At 40.5% G+C, this 11,333-nt stretch overlaps 1 protein-coding gene across 2 annotated transcripts in view; it reads left to right on the top strand.

The window, feature by feature from the left end:
- The first annotated feature begins 4,194 nt into the window (after positions 1 to 4,194).
- The window catches only part of LOC116359664 (multiple C2 and transmembrane domain-containing protein 2), a 137,086-nt gene continuing 129,947 nt past the window's right edge, over positions 4,195 to 11,333 (top strand). For both annotated transcript variants that reach the window (XM_031812893.1, XM_031812892.1), the window contains exon 1: positions 4,195 to 4,256. The gene's annotated coding sequence lies outside the window, so the exon portion shown is untranslated. The remainder of the gene's footprint in view (positions 4,257 to 11,333) is intronic.

Here is an 11,333-nt window from a genome sequence, read left to right as displayed (position 1 = left end):
CCCAACAGGTCAATATGTTACAACTCACTGACCCCAACAGGACAATATGTTACAACTCACTGACCCCAACAGGTCAATATGTTACAACTCACTGACCCCAACAGGACAATATGTTACAACTCACACAACTCACTGACCCCAACAGGTCAATATGTTACAACACACTGACCCCAACAGGTCAATATGTTACAACACACTGACCCCAACAGGACAATATGTTACAACTCACTGACCCCAACAGGACAATATGTTACAACTCACTGACCCCAACAGGACAATATGTTACAACTCACTGACCCCAACAGGACAATATGTTACAACTCACTGACCCCAACAGGACTATGTTACAACTCACACAACTCACTGACCCCAACAGGTCAATATGTAACAACTCACTGACCCCAACAGGACAATATGTTACAACTCACTGACCCCAACAGGACAATATGTTACAACTCACACAACTCACTGACCCCAACAGGTCAATATGTTACAACACACTGACCCCAACAGGACAATATGTTACAAATCACTGACCCCAACAGGTCAATATGTAACAACTCACTGACCCCCAACAGGACAATATGTTACAACTCACTGACCCCAACAGGACAATATGTTACAACTCACTGACCCCAACTGGTCAATATGTTACAACCCACTGACCCCCAACAGGACAATATGTTACAACTCACACAACTCACTGACCCCCAACAGGACAATATGTTACAACTCACACAACTCACTGACCCCAACAGGTCTCCAATAGATAGACAATATGTTACAACTCACTGACCCCCAACAGGTCAATATGTTACAACTCACTGACCCCAACAGGACAATATGTTACAACTCACTGACCCCAACAGGTCAATATGTTACAACTCACTGACCCCAACAGGTCAATATGTTACAACTCACTGACCCCAACTGGACAATGTTACAACTCACTGACCCCAACTGGTCAATATGTTACAACTCACTGACCCCAACAGGTCAATATGTTACAACTCACTGACCCCAACAGGTCAATATGTTACAACTCACTGACCCCAACAGGACAATATGTTACAACTCACTGACCCCAACAGGTCAATATGTTACAACTCACTGACCCCAACAGGTCTCCAGTAGGTAGACAATATGTTACAACTCACTGACCCCAACAGGTCAATATGTTTCAACTCACTGACCCCAACAGGACAATATGTTACAACTCACTGACCCCAACAGGTCAATATGTTACAACTCACTGACCCCAACAGGTCTCCAGTAGGTAGACAATATGTTACAACTCACTGACCCCAACAGGACAATATGTAACAACTCACTGACCCCAACAGGACAATATGTTACAACTCACTGACCCCAACAGGGCAATATGTTACAACTCACTGACCCCTACAGGTTGCCAATAGAAAGACAATATGTTACAACTCACTGACCCCAACAGGGGGGTTAGACCGCTGTGATGAAGCCTGGAATCGAACCAGGGTCTGTAGTACCTTATACCGCTGCACTCTGGTGCGAGATGCAACAACTCCAGTTGTTTCTGTCAGTTTGGTTTTGCTCTCTGTGATGTGAAGCCAAAACCAGACTGGCTTCCCTTTCTACTTTCTATTGGTGCTCCAGGACCATTCACAGTTCAGCTCACTCAATTTAGCTCAATGCTGATTGGCTATTATTATATACTTTTTTTTATCAAGGGAGGCCAAAATGCTCGCTGGCTTGCCTTGTGTTCAATGCTACGGGCGGCAACAATGTCGTACTCTTTATGACCGCACAGCATCAGATAGAGGGGAGCTGTTTCACTGACCAGACAGCATCAGATAGAGGGGAGCTGTTTCACTGACCAGACAGCATCAGATAGAGGGGAGCTGTTTCACTGACCAGACAGCATCAGATAGAGGGGAGCTGTTTCACTGACCAGACAGCATCAGATAGAGGGGAGCTGTTTCACTGACCAGACAGCATCAGATAGAGGGGAGCTGTTTCACTGACCAGACAGCATCAGATAGAGGGGAGCTGTTTCACTGACCAGACAGCATCAGATAGAGGGGCTCTGTTTCACTGACCAGACAGCATCAGATAGCTGGCCTTTACATACAGAGACCGAGGGGTGCTGTTTCACTGACCAGACAGCATCAGATAGATGGCCTTTACATACAGAGACCGAGGGGTGCTGTTTCACTGACCAGACAGCATCAGATAGATGGCCTTTACATACAGAGACCGAGGGGTGCTGTTTCACTGACCAGACAGCATCAGATAGATGACCTTTACATACAGAGACAGAGGGGTGCTGGTTCAATCCAATCAAATCAAATGTATTTATATAGCCCTTCGTACATCAGCTGATATCTCAAAGTGCTGTACAGAAACCCAGCCTAAAACCCCAAACAGCAAGCAATGCAGCTAGGAACAACTCCCTAGAAAGGCCAAAACCTAGGAAGAAACCTAGAGAGGAACCAGGCTATGTGGGGTGGCCAGTCCTCTTCTGGCTGTGCCGGGTGGAGATTATAACAGAACATGGCCAAGATGTTCAAATGTTCATAAATGACCAGCATGGTCCAATAATAATAAGGCAGAACAGTTGAAACTGGAGCAGCAGCACGGCCAGGTGGACTGGGGACAGCAAGGAGTCATGTCAGGTTGTCCTGAGGCATGGTCCTAGGGCTCAGTTCCTCCGAGAGAGAGAAAGAAAGAAAGAAAGAGAGAATTAGAGAGAGCACACATAAATTCACACAGGACACCGAATAGGACAGGAGAAGTACTCCAGATATAACAAACGGACCCTAGCCCCCGACACATAAACTACTGCAGCATAAATACTGGAGGCTTTCACTGACCAGACAGCATCAGATAGATGGTCTTTACATACAGAGACAGAGGGGTGCTGTTTCACTGACCAGACAGCATCAGATAGATGGCCTTTACATACAGAGGGGTGCTGTTTCACTGACCAGACAGCATCAGATAGATGGTCTTTACATACAGAGACAGAGGGGTGCTGTTTCACTGACCAGACAGCATCAGATAGATGGCCTTTACATACAGAGGGGTGCTGTTTCACTGACCAGACAGCATCAGATAGATGGTCTTTACATACAGAGACAGAGGGGTGCTGTTTAACTGACCAGACAGCATCAGATAGATGGCCTATACATACAGAGGGGTGCTGTTTCACTGACCAGACAGCATTAGATAGATGGCCTTCACATACAGAGATAGAGGGGAGCTGTTTCACTGACCAGACAGCATCAGATAGATGGCCTATACATACAGAGACAGAGCGGTGCTGTTTCACTGACTAGACAGCATCAGATAGATGGCCTATACATACAGAGACAGAGCGGTGCTGTTTCACTGACCAGACAGCATCAGATAGATGGCCTTTACATACAGAGGGGTGCTGTTTCACTGACCAGACAGCATCAGATAGATGGCCTATACATACAGAGACAGAGCGGTGCTGTTTCACTGACCAGACAGCATCAGATAGATGGCCTATACATACAGAGACAGAGCGGTGCTGTTTCACTGACCAGACAGCATCAGATAGATGGCCTTTACATACAGAGGGGTGCTGTTTCACTGACCAGACAGCATCAGATAGATGGCCTACACATACAGAGACAGAGCGGTGCTGTTTCACTGACCAGACAGCATCAGATAGATGGCCTACACATACAGAGACAGAGCGGTGCTGTTTCGCTCGCTCTGATGGTAAACATTCTGCCTCTAGCCAATTTGAAGGAAAATTATGAAACGAGAGAAGAAAGACATTATTTTATGTTTTTATTTTTATTTTCTTGGTACATGTTTTGGGACTTCCCTTGGAAAACATGAATACACACCAGGAGATCTATTCGACATCATAGTAAACAGCTGCTAAAACTTTCGCAATGAAAACCAGAGTTTCTATTGGACAATTTCAGGTGGGTTCCAACCCGTTTGCTTCGGTTTGGTAACGGTTACGCAGCAGCCGTAAAAGAAGGTTCCTAGTGAATACACCCCTATTCTAAACGTCGGCCAAACATTGACCTGTTGGTGCCACCGCCCTTTAATTCACTGCGCGCTCCTTTTCATAGCGCGCTCCCGTATTCGACGAGGAAGTCCCGTCGTTTGTTCAAAAGTACCGCTACGCTAAAGGAGATTGCAGATGTGACGTGTTTCTCGCTTCAACAAACCTATCCCCAACCTTGACGTGCATGGGATAGAGACGTTCGAGAATGTTTTTAGCAACGGAGATCAAGGTAAATTCTGGGATGTTACCTTATTTTACAGGTCGCGTTTATGATTGTAAAGTTACCTGTCTGGAGTTGCCCTCCACGAGTCTGTCCAGTACAGGTGTGAACTTGGTGACGTTGTCGACTTCAACAATGTGCTGTAAAAGTTGTCAGAACGACTGTACTTTTATACCATGTAGCCTGTATTTAATTTAAATGCTGAAGTCGTGTTTGGAATTTCGGAATGTGATTGTGAAGAATTCGAAACGGGTATCCTCCCTAAAACAGGTTTATCAATTCTGAAGTGCATCATGACAAAAGACCAGCATGGGTGTTTAAACCAAGTGTAAACATATTGGTGTGTATGGAAAATACTTCAACAGACCAAACAAGCACACCTGTCATAAAACCATGTCATGTAAAATCTCATATGGCATCTAGCATCTGCCATAAAACCATGTCAGGTAAAATCTCATATGGCATCTAGCATCTGTCATAAAATCATGTCAGGTAAAATCTCATATGGCACCTAGCATCTGCCATAAAATCATATAATGTATCGTGTTCCTTTTTCTAGGTATCTGGTAACTGTCCCATGAGTATATGGAAAGTGCTCTAAAACACAATGTTAAGCAATCAACAAGTAATGAAGGACCAAGCAAACACACTTTAATCTTCTATGATTCAAATCTGTTGTAAAAATAATTCAAAACATTTTACAATATGTTGATGGATGTTCAATTAGGGCGACATGATGGCAGAAAGGTGCCATATATGAGATGAAAGTTAACTGCTAACTTTCCCAGGATGCTCTCTGTCCTGTTTCCTAAATACCTAAACCAGCAGGCAGCAGCTAGCTCTGTCCAAACACTGAACAGGAACACACATTGATCAAGAAATGCCTCTTTGACAGGACATGTTTGGACTGTTGCTCAACCTGTAGTGTCAACTCAACGGAACAGCCGTAAGCACATCTAGCATCGATTCCACAATTCTTAAGTTAACATCTTATTCAATCAATGAAATGTTATTTATAAAGCACTTCATTTTGTTAAAAAAAATCATTCAAAGTGCTTATTACCATCTAATGCTGTAGTGGTGTTATTACCATCTAATGATGTAGTGGTGTTATTACCATCTAATGCTGTAGTGGTGTTATTACCATCTAATGATGTAGTGGTGTTATTACCATCTAATGCTGTAGTGGTGTTATTACCATCTAATGCTGTAGTGGTGTTATTACCATCTAATGCTGTAGTGGTGTTATTACCATCTAATGCTGTAGTGGTGTTATTACCATCTAATGCTGTAGTGGTGTTATTACCATCTAATGCTGTAGTGGTGTTATTACCATCTAATGCTGTAGTGTTATTACCATCTAATGCTGTAGTGGTGTTATTACCATCTAATGCTGGAGTGGTGTTATTACCATCTAAAGCTGTAGTGGTGTTATTACCATCTAATGCTGTAGTGGTGTTATTACCATCTAATGCTGTAGTGGTGTTATTACCATCTAATGCTGTAGTGGTGTTATTACCATCTAATGCTGTAGTGGTGTTATTGCCATCTAATGCTGTAGTAGTGTTATCTAATGCTGTAGTGGTGTTATTACCATCTAATGCTGTAGTGGTGTTATTACCATCTAATGATGTAGTGGTGTTATTACCATCTAATGCTGTAGTGGTGTTATTACCATCTAATGCTGTAGCGGTGTTATTACCATCTAATGCTGTAGTGGTGTTATTACCATCTAATGCTGTAGTGGTGTTATTACCATCTAATGCTGTAGTGGTGTTATTACCATCTAATGCTGTAGTGGTGTTATTACCATCTAATGCTGTAGTGGTGTTATTACCATCTAATGCTGTAGTGGTGTTATTACCATCTAATGCTGTAGTGGTGTTATTACCATCTAATGCTGTTGTGGTGTTATTACCATCTAATGCTGTTGTTGGTGTTATTACCATCTAATGCTGTAGTGGTGTTATTACCATCTAATGCTGTAGTGGTGTTATTACCATCTAATGCTGTAGTGGTGTTATTACCATCTATGCTGTAGTGGTGTTATTTACTACATCTAATGCTGTAGTGGTGTTATTACCATCTAATGCTGTAGTGTGTTATTACCATCTAATGCTGTAGTGTTATCTAATGCTGTAGTGGTGTTATTACCATCTAATGCTGTAGTAGTGTTATCTAATGCTGTAGTGGTGTTATTACCATCTAATGCTGTAGTGGTGTTATTACCATCTAATGCTGTAGTGGTGTTATTACCATCTAATGCTGTAGTGGTGTTATTACCATCTAATGCTGTAGTGGTGTTATTACCATCTAATGCTGTAGTGGTGTTATTACCATCTAATGCTGTAGTGGTGTTATCTAATGATGTAGTGGTGTTATTACCATCTAATGCTGTAGTGGTGTTATTACCATCTAATGCTGTAGTGGTGTTATTACCATCTAATGCTGTAGTGGTGTTATTACCATCTAATGCTGTAGTGGTGTTATTACCATCTAATGCTGTAGTGGTGTTATTACCATCTAATGCTGTAGTGGTGTTATTACCGTCTAATGCTGTAGTGGTGTTATTACCGTCTAATGATGTAGTGGTGTTATTACCATCTAATGCTGTAGTGGTGTTATTACCGTTTAATGCTGTAGTGGTGTTATTACCGTTTAATGCTGTAGTGGTGTTATTACCATCTAATGCTGTAGTAGTGGTGTTATTACCATCTAATGCTGTAGTGTTATTACCATCTAATGCTGTAGCGGTGTTATTACCATCTAATGCTGTAGTGGTGTTATTACCATCTAACGCTGTCGTGGTGGTGTTATTACCGTCTGATGCTGTAGTGGTGTTATTACCATCTAATGCTGTCGTGGTGGTGTTATTACCATCTAATGCTGTAGTGATGTTATTACCATCTAATGCTGTAGTGGTGTTATTACCATCTAATGATGTTTAGTGGTGTTATTACCATCTAATGATGTAGTGGTGTTATTACCATCTAATGATGTAGTGGTGTATTACCATCTAATGCTTAGTGTGTTATTACCATCTAACGTTGTCGTGGTGGTGGTTATTACGTCTGATGCTGTAGTGGTGTTATTACCATCTAATGCTGTAGTGTTGTTATCTAATGATGTAGTGGTGTATTACCATCTAAGCTGTCGTGGTGTTATCTAATGCTGTAGTGGTGTTATTACCATCTAATGCTGTAGTGGTGTTATTACCATCTAATGCTGTAGTGGTGTATTACCAATCTAAGCTGTAGTGGTGTTATTACCATCTAATGATGTAGTGGTGTTATTACCATCTAATGATGTAGTGGTGTTATTACCATCTAATGATGTAGTGTGTTATTACCATTCTAATGCTGTAGTGGTGTTATTACCATCTAATGCTGTCGTGGGGTGTAATTACCGTAATGCTGTATAGTGTTATCTACTGCTGTAGTGGTGTTTATACCATCTAATGCTGTAGTGGTGTTATTACCATCCTAATGCTGTAGTGGTGTTATTACCATCTAATGCGTGTAGTGGTGTTATACCATCTAATGCTGTAGTGGTGTTATTACCAGCTAATGCTGTAGTGGTGTTATTACCATCTAATGCTGTAGTGGTGTTATTACCATCTAATGCTGTAGTGGTGTTATTACCATCTAATGCTGTAGTGGTGTTATTACCATCTAATGCTGTAGTGGTGTTATTACCATCTAATGCTGTAGTGGTGTTATTACCATCTAATGCTGTAGTGGTGTTATTACCATCTAATGCTGTAGTGGTGTTATTACCATCTAATGCTGTAGTGGTGTTATTACCATCTAATGCTGTAGTGGTGTTATTACCATCTAATGCTGTAGTGGTGTTATTACCATCTAATGCTGTAGTGGTGTTATTACCATCTAATGCTGTAGTGGTGTTATCTAATGCTGTAGTGGTGTTATTACCATCTAATGCTGTAGTGGTGTTATCTAATGCTGTAGTGGTGTTATTACCATCTAATGCTGTAGTGGTGTTATTACCATCTAATGCTGTAGTGGTGTTATTACCATCTAATGCTGTAGTGGTGTTATTACCATCTAATGCTGTAGTGGTGTTATTACCATCTAATGCTGTAGTGGTGTTACCATCTAATGCTGTAGTGGTGTTATTACCATCTAATGCTGTAGTGGTGTTATTACCATCTAATGCTGTAGTGGTGTTATTACCATCTAATGCTGTAGTGGTGTTATTACCATCTAATGCTGTAGTGGTGTTATTACCATCTAATGCTGTAGTGGTGTTATTACCATCTAATGCTGTAGTGGTGTTATTACCATCTAATGCTGTAGTGGTGTTATTACCATCTAATGCTGTAGTGGTGTTATTACCATCTAATGCTGTAGTGGTGTTATTACCATCTAATGCTGTAGTGGTGTTATTACCATCTAATGCTGTAGTGGTGTTATTACCATCTAATGCTGTAGTGGTGTTATTACCATCTAATGCTGTAGTGGTGTTATTACCATCTAATGCTGTAGTGGTGTTATTACCATCTAATGCTGTAGTGGTGTTATTACCATCTAATGCTGTAGTGGTGTTATTACCATCTAATGCTGTAGTGGTGTTATTACCATCTAATGCTGTAGTGGTGTTATTACCATCTAATGCTGTAGTGGTGTTATTACCATCTAATGCTGTAGTGGTGTTATTACCATCTAATGCTGTAGTGGTGTTATTACCATCTAATGCTGTAGTGGTGTTATTACCATCTAATGCTGTAGTGGTGTTATTACCATCTAATGTGTGGTGGTGTTATTACCATCTAATGCTGTAGTGGTGTTATTACCATCTAATGCTGTAGTGTTGTTATCTAATGATGTAGTGGTGTTATTACCATCTAATGCTGTAGTGGTGTTATTATCTAATGCTGTAGTGGTGTTATTACCATCTAATGCTGTAGTGGTGTTATTACCATCTAATGCTGTAGTGGTGTTATTACCATCTAATGCTGTAGTGGTGTTATTACCATCTAATGCTGTAGTGGTGTTATTACCATCTAATGCTGTAGTGGTGTTATTACCATCTAATGCTGTAGTGGTGTTATTACCATCTAATGCTGTAGTGGTGTTATTACCATCTAATGCTGTAGTGGTGTTATTACCATCTAATGCTGTAGTGGTGTTATTATCTAATGCTGTAGTGGTGTTATTACCATCTAATGCTGTAGTGGTGTTATTACCATCTAATGCTGTAGTGGTGTTATTACCATCTAATGCTGTAGTGGTGTTATTACCATCTAATGCTGTAGTGGTGTTATTACCATCTAATGCTGTAGTGGTGTTATTACCATCTAATGCTGTAGTGGTGTTATTACCATCTAATGCTGTGTAGTGGTGTTATTACCATCTAATGATGTAGTGGTGTTATTACCATCTAATGCTGTAGTGGTGTTATTACCATCTAATGCTGTAGTGGTGTTATTACCATCTAATGCTGTAGTGGTGTTATTACCATCTAATGCTGTAGTGGTGTTATTACCATCTAATGCTGTAGTGGTGTTATTACCATCTAATGCTGTCGTGGTGGTGTTATTACCATCTAATGATGTAGTGGTGTTATTACCATCTAATGCTGTAGTGGTGTTATTACCATCTAATGCTGTAGTGGTGTTATCTAATGCTGTAGTGGTGTTATCTAATGCTGTAGTGGTGTTATTACCATCTAATGCTGTAGTGGTGTTATTACCATCTAATGCTGTAGTGGTGTTATTACCATCTAATGCTGTAGTGGTGTTATTACCATCTAATGCTGTAGTGGTGTTATTACCATCTAATGCTGTAGTGGTGTTATTACCATCTAATGCTGTAGTGGTGTTATTACCATCTAATGCTGTAGTGGTGTTATTACCATCTAATGCTGTAGTAGTGGTGTTATTACCATCTAATGCTGTAGTGGTGTTATTACCATCTAATGCTGTAGTGGTGTTATTACCATCTAATGCTGTAGTGGTGTTATTACCATCTAATGCTGTAGTGGTGTTATCTAATGCTGTAGTGGTGTGGTGGTGTAATTACCATCTAATGCTGTAGTAGTGTTATCTAATGCTGTAGTGGTGGTGTTATTACCATCTAATGCTGTAGTGGTGTTATTACCATCTAATGCTGTAGTGGTGTTATTACCATCTAATGCTGTAGTGGTGTTATTACCATCTAATGCTGTAGTGGTGTTATTACCATCTAATGCTGTAGTGGTGTTATTACCATCTAATGCTGTAGTGGTGTTATTACCATCTAATGCTGTAGTGGTGTTATTACCATCTAATGCTGTAGTGGTGTTATTACCATCTAATGCTGTAGTGGTGTTATTACCATCTAATGCTGTAGTGGTGTTATTACCATCTAATGCTGTAGTGGTGTTATTACCATCTAATGCTGTAGTGGTGTTATTACCATCTAATGCTGTAGTGGTGTTATTACCATCTAATGCTGTAGTGGTGTTATTACCATCTAATGCTGTAGTGGTGTTATTACCATCTAATGCTGTAGTGGTGTTATTACCATCTAATGCTGTAGTGGTGTTATTACCATCTAATGCTGTAGTGGTGTTATTACCATCTAATGCTGTAGTGGTGTTATTACCATCTAATGCTGTAGTGGTGTTATTACCATCTAATGCTGTAGTGGTGTTATTACCATCTAATGCTGTAGTGGTGTTATTACCATCTAATGCTGTAGTGGTGTTATTACCATCTAATGCTGTAGTGGTGTTATTACCATCTAATGCTGTAGTGGTGTTATTACCATCTAATGCTGTAGTGGTGTTATTACCATCTAATGCTGTAGTGGTGTTATTACCATCTAATGCTGTAGTGGTGTTATTACCATCTAATGCTGTAGTGGTGTTATTACCATCTAATGCTGTAGTGGTGTTATTACCATCTAATGCTGTAGTGGTGTTATTACCATCTAATGCTGTAGTGGTGTTATTACCATCTAATGCTGTAGTGGTGTTATTACCATCTAATGCTGTAGTGGTGTTATTACCATCTAATGCTGTAGTGGTGTTATTACCATCTAATGCTGTAGTGGTGTTATTACCATCTAATGCTGTAGTGGTGTT

This window comes from Oncorhynchus kisutch, unplaced genomic scaffold (genome assembly GCF_002021735.2).
Source record: "Oncorhynchus kisutch isolate 150728-3 unplaced genomic scaffold, Okis_V2 Okis03b-Okis08b_hom, whole genome shotgun sequence".
NCBI lineage: Eukaryota > Metazoa > Chordata > Actinopteri > Salmoniformes > Salmonidae > Oncorhynchus > Oncorhynchus kisutch.
Note: the sequence above shows the minus strand (reverse complement) of the source record. Positions and strands in the feature narration are given on the sequence as shown.